The sequence below is a fragment of the Triturus cristatus genome, chromosome 3_1 (assembly GCF_964204655.1).
Source record: "Triturus cristatus chromosome 3_1, aTriCri1.1, whole genome shotgun sequence".
Taxonomy (NCBI): Eukaryota; Metazoa; Chordata; class Amphibia; order Caudata; family Salamandridae; genus Triturus; species Triturus cristatus.
The window spans coordinates 152,958,834-152,971,584 of NC_140583.1; the positions used below are offsets into that span (position 1 = coordinate 152,958,834).

Below are 12,751 nucleotides of genomic sequence, written 5' to 3' on the forward strand. Positions count from 1 at the left end.
CTACTTCTTACCTCGTGCTACACTTAGGTTAGGTACACTGGGGTAGAACTATTTAAAAGCATTAGTTGAGTAGGCACATTATAGCCTGTGTTATTTCTGAATGTATTTTATGAATATATGTCATAGCTACAAACCATGCTATTGCAGTATTATTTTATCTTACTGCTAACGCTGTACGTATTGTACTTCGCATCCTGTCTTACGATTGTAGCAGATCATATCTCTTGCATGAGAAATAAGACTGTTCAATAAACCCCTTTTTATTGAAACGCCCGTCTCTCTATTGCTGTGCAACTCTGTAGAAACGAAGCATGCACGATTGACTAAGTGAAACTGTTATCTATTGTTTCCACGGTTCTGAGATTGTTCCGACTCTAAGGGAAACAAAGTTGTCATGTTTATGCGGTTGTCAGAAACAAATCCCTTCTTGTATATTCGAGAAGTTTCTAGTGACCTCTGAGTTAGCTGGCACACACAAGTAATTAAGTTTAATATACTCGATAGAAACATACTGACCTCAGTCCTATGTCAAAACTATAGTGTATATTATTCCAATGCGCAGAGCCTATCAGGGATATAGGAACTACACTACAGGCTGGCTTCCTCTCTCTCTCTCTCTTTCTCTCTTCCTCTCTCACTCTTTCTCTCACTCTTCCTCTCTCTCACACTGATTCTCTCTTTCCCTCTTCCTCGTATCTCATTCTTTCTCTCTTTCTCTATCATCCTCTCTCTCACACTGTTTCAATCTTCCTTGTAGCTCACTCTTATTCTCTTTCTCTCTCTGTGTTCCTCTCTCTCACACTGTTTTTCTTCCTCTCTTCCTTGTATCTTACTCTTTCTCTCTCTCACTCTTTCTCTCTTTCTCTATCTTCCTCTCTCACACTCTGTCTCTCTTCCTCTCCCTCTCTCTCCCACTCTTTCTCTCTCTCTCTCTCTCTCTCTCTCTCTCTCTTTATTTCCTTTGCTGCATGCATTACGCACCATCCTATCTTTCTTTTTGTCCTGCAGGCTGTGAATCACAAATGGACCAGCGATGACACGCCACGGCTGTACATAGTTTTATTTATTGTTGTTTTGTTTAAATAAAATGTTTTATATGTAAATCTATGCATGACTAAGATTTTTGTTTGTCCAAACGCACAGGGACACTTCCGGGCCCAAGTAGGTTGTTGGGGGTATGTTGGTAATGTGGGAAGAGGGTGCGTTACCTGTTGATGTGGGGATAGGCAGCGTGAAAAGGCTATCTCTCACAGAAAGAACTCGGGTATGTTTTCAGAAATGCCTCGGACAGATGCCAGCTGATGGAGTGAATCACAAAATGGCTTTTCAATGCTTATGTAGTGTGACTTATGAACAGTTCACACCCAGGCTCGCAGAGGGACAACTGTGGCCAATCCGCTCGACTCACAGACGCAGAACTACGACCCGTCTGCACCCAAAGGAACAGCAGCGTAGTAGCTCGCCGAGGCACAGGCACAGCAGCGTACTAGCTCACAAAGGTAGAGAGCTGCGAGCCGAGAGACTGGCTTCTAACGGCATAGCTGCGAAGTGGTGATGTTGGGCACAAGAAGCGTGAAAGGGTTATCTTCCTACTGCTGTCCTGGAGTGGAAGTCATACTACCTGGTGCTCACCTGTTTCTCCTTTATTGTTAATAAATCTTAAACCTTAACTGCGTCCAAATCATCATTACACAGAGCTCCGCTATATTCAATTGCCCCCGGAACCTTTCTTTTATATATTCACTCGATACGAGGCACAAGATGGCTGCTAACACTTTCTGGTTTGAAGTGTCAGCAGCCAATCAGACACAAGCTCGTGCTCAGCAGTTAGGCACCGTCCAGATATATATATATATTTCCTTTAATATCTCAAAACACTACTGAACAGATTTACACCATTTCTGCAAAAGTGTGCTTTCTGGACCAGGACTTTTCCACCTGCCAAATTTGGCGTAATTCCGTTCAGCAGTTCCACCTATAGCCTTATTTAAACTTTCGTATGGAAAATGCATTGAGAAAACATGTTTTGGGACCCCCCTTTTTTCTCAACCCCCCGGACCAATTCCCCCTAAACTTTCAAGATAGGAGCTGATCAAAAAAGAGAAACGTTTTAGAAAATGTCGTAAACATTTGTCAAACGACGCCAAAGTTATAAGCACATGGAGGGCTCCAGGAGAGGGCCCGCACAACACCCCTCCCAACATGAGTAAAGCCCCGAGTCTGCAGGGAAACCAGCGGGCCCCCGCAGCCACAGCGAGCCCCCGCAATTTTTTTTAAAAAAATTCTCCCGAGACCTAGCCCACCCCGGGATCTCATGAAAAAAACACGCAGGAACCCATTAAAAATGATAAGCACATGGAGGGCGCCAGGAGAGGAGCCGCACAACACCCCTCCCAACATGAGTAAGGACTGCGGGGACCCCAATGAGCCCCAGGACTGCGCAGACCCCAGCGGGCCCCCGCAGCCCCAGCGAGCCCCCGCTATTTTTTTCTAAAAATTTCCCCCGAGACCTAGCCCACCCCGCTGTCTCATTAAAATAAAATGCAGGAACCCGCAACCCCAGCGCGAATTGCACCGATTTCTTTTTTTTTTTTGTTAAATGTTTTTTTGCCCCTGGAGGTCCTTCTGGGACCTCCTGCTCCCTTCTCTTGTTTTCTACCTTTGTTTCTCTGTTTTCTGTCGATCCGCTTCTACCGACAAACAAGATGGCTGCCAACACTTCCTGGTTTGGAGTGTTCGCAGCCAATCACAGTGAAGCCCGTGCACGGCACTTAGGCTCCGCCCAGATATCGAAACTTTTATTTTTCGAATATCTCAGCAACTACTGAACAGATTTACCCCATTTTAAAAAAAGCTCGCTTTCTAACCCATGCACTATCTTTGTGCCAACTTTGGGGTAATTCCGTTCAGTAGTTTCACCTGTAGCCTTCCTATGGGAAATTGATTTTTTGACTCTTATTTTTTGAATTTCTCTAAAACTACTGAATGGATTTACACCATGTAAAAAAAAGGACGCTTTCTTTGGTGTAATTCCGTTCAGCAGTTCGGGCTGTAGCTCGTCGCTAAATGTCCTACGGAAATTAACATGGGGAAAACGCGTTTTCGGACCCCCTTTTTTCTCAGCCCCCGCTTCACGAATCACTCCCAAACTTTCAGGATAGGAGCTGACCTGGATAGACTGTTTTTTTGGAGAATTTCACACAGATTCGTCGAATGACGCCAAAGTTATTAGCAAATCAGAAAATGCTTTTCCTATGGAAACTAGGTTCTAACTATAACTACCTATTGGCGACCGCCAGTAGGTAATATATATATGTGTGTTTCGACGGGATCCCAAAGCATTAACAGCCGCAACAGCGCAACACCAGGGCACAGACTCTGAAAACTGATATGAAACAGGATGGAAGTTTATTCACATTAAAAAAGGTCCAAATGACGCGTTTCGGCTGCCAGACATGCAGCCTTGATCACATAGCGTGCTGTGGACTCATGTGCAAAATATATACAGGTGAGCGTGGTAGTCTTGTTACTGTGTCAATTACTGCGAGGAGGCATTTTTACTACATTTTACTCCATTTTCCATGTGTGTTGTTTTACTGCAGGGAGAAAATCAACATGTTTGTGACATGGCAAGGTATGGAAACAACATAGAGGACAGACTTTGTACTCTAGTAGTCAGAACTACTTAGGCAGCCCTATTCATAAAATCTCGATGTGTGTTCAGAACGCATGACATTTACAGAGAGACAAAACATAATTATAATAATATTGATCATGAGAGGAATCCCGGATGAAGGTAACTAAACCTTCTCTCTAACGGATGCATGTAACGCGAGGGAAATTAGAACCTATACGCTGGTCTGCGAAAATGCGAGCCACAGTGGCTGCCGAATGTCCAAGTCAGTCTGTAAGCACACTAAAGTGCCTTGTGTTGCGCATGGGTTTAAAAGCCGCGATAGCGATCATAAATCTGGATCAGAGAAACGTGAGCGGTGGTGCTCACAACTGCGTGACAAGTGTCATGAATGCCTTCATATATGTAAAATATCTGTGATGCCTTAAATAGTGCTTACTTGTGAACTAGCGAAAGAACTACTACCGTCTATATCCATATGGAACGCACAAAGTGAGAGGGGAACAAGGGAGTGCCTGGGAGAGAGAGGAGGAGACGTGGGTGCGACAGTGCAAAATCATCAAGGGGGTGCTAGGTGCATTAACAAAAATCTCCTCCAATCTGAAGTATCAGTGGTTAAAAATAGAGTCAATGTGAAAATGTGCAAAAATTAAATGAAGAATGCTACTTGAACTGGCCAAAATAGCCTAAGTGTATATACTGTCAAAGCGATTGTCTAAAAATGCGACATGTTAATACATTTATAGACATATAAATACAATGCTGAGTTTCAGAGACTGACCATATTCAATTGCCTAAATGCAAAAAAATGAAAACATACAAGTTGCATTACTTGTGATGCTGTTGGAATGTGTGCAAGCTATCCTATCACAAGTGTGAAAAAATAATCATAAGGTGGCATGTGCAAGTACTCGACATGTCAGAGGGTTAAAACAAGAAACAGCAAATCTCACATGGTTGATTAGAGAAAATGGTGTAGGTCTTCACTAGTGTTGAGGCCAGCAGGTGCCTTGGTATTAAACTAGAGAATGTATTTGCTTTCCATCTGTCATAACAGTTTTTCCCAGTTACTACCCCTTCTCAGTGTGGGTTTGCAGTCAATGACTGAATATTTCAGGTGTTCGAGGTTGTTGTGATGTACCTCCTTGAAATGTCTTGTGACAGGGTATGTGGGGTCACTGTTAACGATGGCCCTCAGGTGTTGTTAGATTCGCATGTGTACTGCTAGCTTGGTGCTTCTGATGTAAAAAAAGGCAGCAGTCGCATTTCAGAATGTAGATAGCAAATTCTGTTCTACAGGTTAGGCGGGTTATAACTACCTACTGGCGGTCGCCAGTAGGTAGTTATAGTTAGGACCCTGTTTCCATAGGAAAACCGCACTATTCTATTTGGAATAACTTTGGCGCCGGTCGACGAATCCTCGCAAAATTTTCAAAACTAATGGGGCGCTACGCTCCGCTCCTACCCTGAAAGTCTCGGGGGAATTCGTCAAGCAGGGGCTGAGAAAAAAGGGGGGTCCCAAAACACGTTTTTCCCATGCATTTTTCCATAGGACCTTTAGACACAGCTACAGCCCGAACGGCTGAACAGAGTTACTTGAAATTTGGCAGAGAGGTAGTCTACAGGTCAAGGAAGTGTAAATCTGTTCAGTAGTTCCTGAGAAAATAGCATTTAAATCAATATATATATCTGTGGCAGCTTACGGTGCGCTTACCGTGCGCTTACGGTAAGCTTACCGTACGCGTACGGTGCCGTGCGCGAGCGCGATTCTGATTGGCTGTTAGATCTTAGTAAACATTCAAATCGGTCGAAACCAGGAAGCGGCGGCCGCCATTTTCTCTCTCGCACTCTGAGGGGGGGAGGAAAAACAAAGGTTGAAAACATGTAAAGGGGCATCGTATACAGCTCCTAACCACCTAGCCTTGATTAAGGTGTCCCAAAAGTACCCCCAAGACAAAAAAAACAATTTTAATTTTTTTCGAAAAAACGCCGATTACGCTTACCGTACGCGTACGGTAAAAATTTAATATAAAAAAAAAATTATCCACACTTCCCCCCCCCCGGTGTGCAAAAGTTGCCAGCAGGGCACCTTTTGTGCATGGTACATCGAACAATTGAACAAGTAATAGATTACCTTTCACAACGAAGCGCATAATATGCCCTCCGTGTGCGGACGGTGCGCGAAGCGCATCGTGCGTACATGGCCCATCGAGCGTAACGTGGGCACGGCACTAACTGCGTAAAGTGGGCGCGCGGTGCGTATTGGGAACTGTTACGGGCAAAACGTAACTGTAGCTCAGTGAGCCTGTATGAAGATGAAAAAGCGATTATGATTCGTCGCTTTAAAGAACGAGGCTATAAGTCAAAAACTATTTCAGAGGCCTGTAATCGTGTGGCATTGGTAACACGTACTGAACTACTACATCCTAAGAAATTTAAGACAGATGCTGAAACACTTAGATTCATTACCACATACTCAGGACAAGCACAAGACATTCGCCAAATACTTAAAAAGAATTGGCATGTCTTATTAACCGACAACAACCTTCAGAAATATCCAAGTAGCTGTCCGCAAATTACTTTTCAGAGAAGTAAATCACTTCGTGATGAAATGTGTCCTAATTATGTAACTAGCAAGGATGAGAAGATCTGCACCAACAGTCCTGGGTTTCGCTGCTGTAAAAAATGCAAAGCATGCAGAAATAGCTTTGATTGTAAGACACTCGTGTTCGCTAATAGCGGAAGAGAATTTAGAATCAAGAAAGCCTTAACTTTCAATACCACATATTGCATTTATGCACTTATCTGTCCCTGTAATAAGATTTATATCGGCAGTACTATCCATTGTGCTAAAAAAAGAGTGTTGGAACATGTCAGAGCCATACGACACAACAATAGGCAATACCCAGTTGCTAGACACTTTTTTGAACATCATTTTCAAAATGAGGAATTATTGAGAATGGTGGTAATTGACGCAGTCCCTATTGGTGTAAGGGGTGGAAATAGACAACTAACATTACGCCAATTAGAATCAAGATATATCATTGACTGGGAGACTATGTCTCCTCAGGGATTAACTTCAAGTGAAGAATTAGTTGTACATTTACGACATTAACAATCCGGTTTACAACTCTAAACGAACTATCTGAAATCAGACTTAAGTGAGATGTACATATTGTAAAGAACTTGGAAAATGAAATCTTGGAAATTATTGTGTTGAATTTTATATTATTCTGCTTTTTAACAAACAGTGTTTGTATGTAATCTAAAAACTTTTTTCACCCCAAAAATATTTTATTATACATTTTTTTTTTCTTTTGTATATTTTCAGGTGGGGTGCATTATAAAATCAGGCCAATCACTTTTGGACGTCAGCACGAGGGAATCCAACGTTCTAAACAGATTGTTGAATACAATTTGCCCACTGGGGCGTAATTTAGAGTGGGTCTCTTATAGTTGAGTATAGATATTCATGCAATTAGCATTAGATGATCAATAACCATTGTAAGATGGCTGCTATAAAACTATAAGGGATTTGGGATCAGTGCACTAGTCCTTTTATCATGTTTAGTAACGAAAATCCAGGACCGTTATTTCTGACACAAACATGAGGGAACCTAACATTTGTTTGTAACTTATTGGGCCCACTGGGGCGTAATTTTGAGTTAGCTTCTTAGGCTGTGTTATATTATAGAAGCATTTGTATACACATTGATGTAAGCAGTATTTGTTAAGCAACTACAGTCTTAAGATGGCCGCCAAAATACTGTGAATTGGTATTCTTTAATGCACTGGTCCTTTCACTATGTTTATTGCACTAAAATCAAAATAAAAAATATACTGTCTCTGCGTTAACCTCAGCGTGACCAAGGCGAAAGCTGAAACGCGTTGCTGGTGCAGTCAGTATTATCATACTGCAATTTCAAGGTGTCCTGGCGTTTTTTCAAACATTTGGAGAACTGGGTATTTATATTACAGGGTGCCGATACCCTGTGCGAGGACCGCCCTACAAAGACAGCCTCTACGCAATTATCGGGATTGTTGTTGGTATATATATATATATATATATATATATATATATATATATATATATATATATATATATATATATATATATATATATATATATATATATATATATATATATATATATATATATATATATATATATGATAACTGAAGACGTTAGCGTTTTTTGACTTCCCTACCTCTTTGGCGAAGTTTGACGAATCCTTTAAAAGTTTTCACCAAAAAGTGTCATAGTGGGTCTTGTTGTTCATGGGATTCGAGGTGATCTGTTAAGTTAAGCAGGGGCCGAGAATACAATATGATTTCCCATGTTAATTCCCACGGGCCGGTGGACAGAATTGCACCAAATTTAGCAGGAAGGACGATTTTCGTCCACAGATCACACCTTTCACACCTTCAGTTATCCGATGTAAATCTTTTCAGTAGTTGCTGGAAATTTAAGCGAAAGGAAATAAGGATATCTGGGTGGAGCCTAAGCGCAGATCTCATAGCGAGATCTGATTGGCTGCCAACACTTAAGCCAATAAGTGTTGGCAACCATCTTGGGAACCGAGTTCCACAAAAAACATTTTTTTAAAAGGGGACAGGGTAGGAACACCCTCAGCTCCAAAGTGTTGTGGTGGGTTCCCCATGTGACCACATTAGCCCCGAGACAGAGGTACATGGTCAGTAGGTCCTGTGTCCCACACCAATCGAATGACAGGCCACAGGTGGGGTCTCACTTAGTCCAAAGACAAATGAGCACCTAGGTGAAACCCTGATCAATCCCACAGATAGATAGTTGCACCACAAACAGGTCAGAGGCAATTGGCCCCAATAAAACACATTTGGCCAAAGGCTTGGGTTCACCAAAAATACCATCAAGCTAGATACCACATGTCATGCGCATTACAAGTACTGATTAAGTGGTCCTCATGCTGGACTTCTGGACACAGACTCACTGGCCCACATTAGCTCTACCTGAGATCAAGAGCCATCTGTGTCCTAACCAGATGCCTAGACTTTTTAATTTATGACTGAGATGCTTTTTCAGGAATGCAGAAATTACTTTATTGTACCTCATGAGATGTAAATAATGTCGTCCAAAATTCTGTACACTGAGAGGCTTTCCTCAGACGCATTCTGTTGAGACTCTTCTGGCCGCAGCTTTTAATTAAACCATCTTGTTCTTGTTTTGCCAAACGCCTCTAGTCTTTTCATTTCTTTAAGTTAAATACACATCCGAGCAGCACATGGTTCACCTCAGGGGGTTGTATATCTGAAGGCATTAAAGGTGTTCCATATTATTATGATCTATTTTGTACTTACTTTCAGACCTCTAATGCCATACTAACTTATAGAGCAATGTGTGCAAAAGAAGATGATATCATCAGTGATGTCATCATGAGAGTGATGATATATTCACCCAATTATAACATCCCTTTAATCTTTGTTTTTTTTCAGTAAATTTCTAAGGAGTTTTTTAACATACAGAAATATATCAAATATATATAAAATGTTATGGTCTCTTAAATTTACGCTTAGGGTAATTGTTTGATATTTGTCAAATGAAATGATACAATGTTGTTTTTATCAATGATTGTGGAAGGTACACGAATGGACACACCACACCCTGCCTTTTGTAACAATTTGTATTAATTGAAACAATAAATGTATTTGTTCATTCATTCAGTAATATTTTATTACCAAATGTAAAGCCAACGGCCTTTGGCCAACACCCCATAGACAGCGAACCTCACTCTGCGCGCAGCCTTTGGCCATGCACAGTAGGTCATTGGTAGCCAACCCCCTGCAGGCAGCCAACCCACACCACACACTGTCTTTGGTTGTATGTGGCATGAGGTTAGCTGCAGGGCGTGGCCTGCAGCCAAGTCCTGGATCCAATTCAACGCAGGCAGCCAATCTCGCGCTGTGCATCCTTTATTGTGCACAGTGGGGGTTGGCCACAGGGATTGGCCTGCTGCCAGGCCCCTTGGCCAAACCCACATCAGGCTGACAACCCCACAACTTGCACAATCTTTGGCGTGTGGAGAATATGATTGGCCTTCCGGCCCCCAAGACTCCCAATCCCAGGGCCAAAACCTATATATTAAGGGGAGGTGGGCATGCAGCCCATTCCCTGAGACTTAAAAGGTCCTGGGAATCCCAGGGCAAAATACAATTCAACAGGGCAGTGGGCATGCAGCCTCCCTCTTCAAACCTTCTTGGGCTCCAGGGATCAAAGTCAAAGGAGAGGGGGGCATTCAGCCCGCACCCCAAGCCCTAATAGACCCTGGGTCCCTACACCTCAAGGCCAAATACAAAAAAAAAGGCAGTGGCCATGTGGCACCCCTCCTTGAGTCTACTTGGGCCCCGAGAACACCATTCCCTGGGGCAAAACTTTAAAGGGAGCCATGCAGTCACCTCCAGAGGCCCTAACAGCCTGGAGCGAAATACAATACAAAAGGACAGGGGGTTCGCACGGGGAAACAAAATACAAGTATTGTCCCAGCCAGTGGGAGCATTTATAAATCTCCAGATGGTTTAGAGCAGACTTTGTGGCAGATGCACTACTTACTCAAGCAGTCAATTAGCTGCAAATGCTGCGCCGTGCTGTATGAAAAGGAGAATGGAAGAGAGCGCCATATTTACAGAAATATGGCTGTATCCTCCCCTTCCCCTAGTGCTGTTGCTGAAATCAGCTGCCGTGTGCCACAGAGACACTTTCACGCCATAGTGCAAGGGTATCTCCATGAGTCTAGCATAGGTTTTGTACTGGAAGGGTATCCTTCCAGTACAAAATACAATGAAATATACTGACTTTAACCCTTTTCCCTCTTTGTATGTGTGCTGTAAAGTGCAGCACACGTACAAAGTTGAAAAAGGAAGGAGAAATGAAAACATTTCTCCTTTGTTGAGCCTATTTCAAAAGGGTGCAGTTTTCTGACGCTAAGCTCTGTCTACTTTAGTAAATAGGGTATAGCCTCAGAAACCTTGGGTGTTTGCATGGAAACGCACATGCTCCACCCTTGGTACGCTCCCTTGGGTTTAAGTAATGCGCTGCCTTTCATTACTTTTTACGTTATTTCCAGCACTAAACAAGCAAATTGGAAAAAAGTTGTTTGCAAAGATTTGTGAGATTTTTGTGATGCAAACACGGCATAACATTTTATTAAATCTCCCCCTTAGTGTTTGCTCCCATTTGGTGGGAGATTTAAAAAAATGCTTGCGCACAGATGGGCAAACGTGTTTGCCCATCTGTGCCGTTGTGGGCAGGGAAACATTTGTGCCCCAGGGTTGGGATTCCCAGGACACACTCACTGACGTGGCCCAAGAAGATGGGGTACCCAGGCCCAATAAAGGCTCAATGAGGGGGAATGCAACGATTTACACCAAATGACAACGAGCACAATCTGCTGGCCAAGAACTAGCTTCCTGACAAATTTTGTGTTATTCCGCAGTTTTACGGTAGCGCTGCCTGCAGAAGTCCATTGAAAATGCATCATGATTTTGCATTATAGTGCCTCCCTTTTTTTTCTTCCTCACTTGACTAATCACCCTGAAACTTTCTATGCATTAACTAGGCAAAAGAAAGAGCACTTTTTTTGGGAACGTTTTGTGAAGATTTGTCAAACTGTGCCAAGGCTAATAGCAAAACAAAAAAGCCATTTCCTATGGAAACGCTGACCTAACTATAATATAAATATATATATCTATACATTATCTACTGGCGGGTCGCCAGTAGATAGTTATAGTTAGGACCGAGTTCCCTTAGGAAATCTGAAAATTCTATTTTGAATAACTTTGGCGCCGGTTGACTTATCTTCGTGAAATTTCAAAACTAATGGGGCGCTCCGTTCAGCTCCTACCCTGAAAGTCTCGGGGTGATTCGTGAAGCGGGGGCTGAGAAAAAAGGGGGTTCCCAAAACGCGCTTTCCCAATGCATTTTCCCATAGGACCTTTAGTCGAAGGTACAACCCGAACGGCTGAACAGAATTACTTGAAATTTGGCAAAGAGGTAGTCCTCGGGTCAGGCATGTGCCTTTTGCTTAAATGGTGTAAATCTGTTCAATAGTTCCTGAGAAAATCAAAAGTAAAATCACATATATATCTGGGTGGAGCCTAACCACACATCTCATAGTGAGATCTGATTGGCTGTCAGCACTTCATCCAAGAAGTGTTGGCAGCCATCTTGGGACCAATATACATGATAGCACCTCATTAAAAAGCATTGCAGTTAATAGAAGGTTTTAAGACTTTAGTTACATTATAAATCATTTGTTGATGGTACCATACTCATTTTAGGAATTGTGGTGTGTTCTAAGGTGATTTTACCATGTGAAAAAACCTTCTGCTGTGATATCATGAATCATGTTTGAGAGAAAACTATTTTCTCATGCTTTTCCCACGGAGGTTTGGAAGGTGATCTATAGGCTAACAGAGCATATTTTCTGTAAATTCACATTATCTTTCTCAGTCATGTGAGAATGAAGTCTGACATTCTCAGTAAAACATGTACAACCAACAAGGGCAGAGACTGTCAGTTGATTCCTTTGTGTTCTACTGCAGCTTCCCAGAGTGTTCTAAAGAACAACTAGAGTGCTAACAGTCCTACTTATGACAAATGTATGGCACACCTGAAGCCATCTTGGTTGGAATAAAGTGGTAATTCTTAAAACATTTAATTTAAAAAGGAACAAAATGAGGGGGTTCATTTTGCCATAGAAAGAATGATTAGTGCTGCAGAAAGAAAAATTAGGGCACATTTTGAGTGACTTCTCAAATCCTATTTCATTAAAAAATTCTGACATGCAGACTGAAACATGCACTTTCAATACCAGCAGCAGACTTCCCTGATGAGCAGTAGCTTTACTACAGTGATCTAATAAGCAACTAGAGTGCTAACATTCTAAATTTATGGCAAATTTGTGACACATCTGAATGCCTTCTTGATGGAATCAAAGTAAAAAACTGAAAGTATTTCCTACTGAGGAGACTGAAGTAAATGAGGAAATTAGGAAACATCATAACAAATAAGTCTCCCAAAATGGCCACCAGAGACAAAAGAGCCCAAATGTAGCCCACATATCACCCAGATGTAGCCCAAGT

General features: G+C 42.2%; 1 long non-coding RNA gene across 1 annotated transcript in view; it reads left to right on the plus strand.

The window, feature by feature from the left end:
• The window catches only part of LOC146859860 (uncharacterized), a 55,529-nt gene extending 54,422 nt beyond the window's left edge, over positions 1 to 1,107 (plus strand). Inside the window, exon 6 of the long non-coding RNA XR_014979061.1 lies at positions 1,009 to 1,107. This is a non-coding gene — a long non-coding RNA (uncharacterized LOC146859860). The remainder of the gene's footprint in view (positions 1 to 1,008) is intronic.
• Positions 1,108 to 12,751: the final 11,644 nt, after the last annotated feature.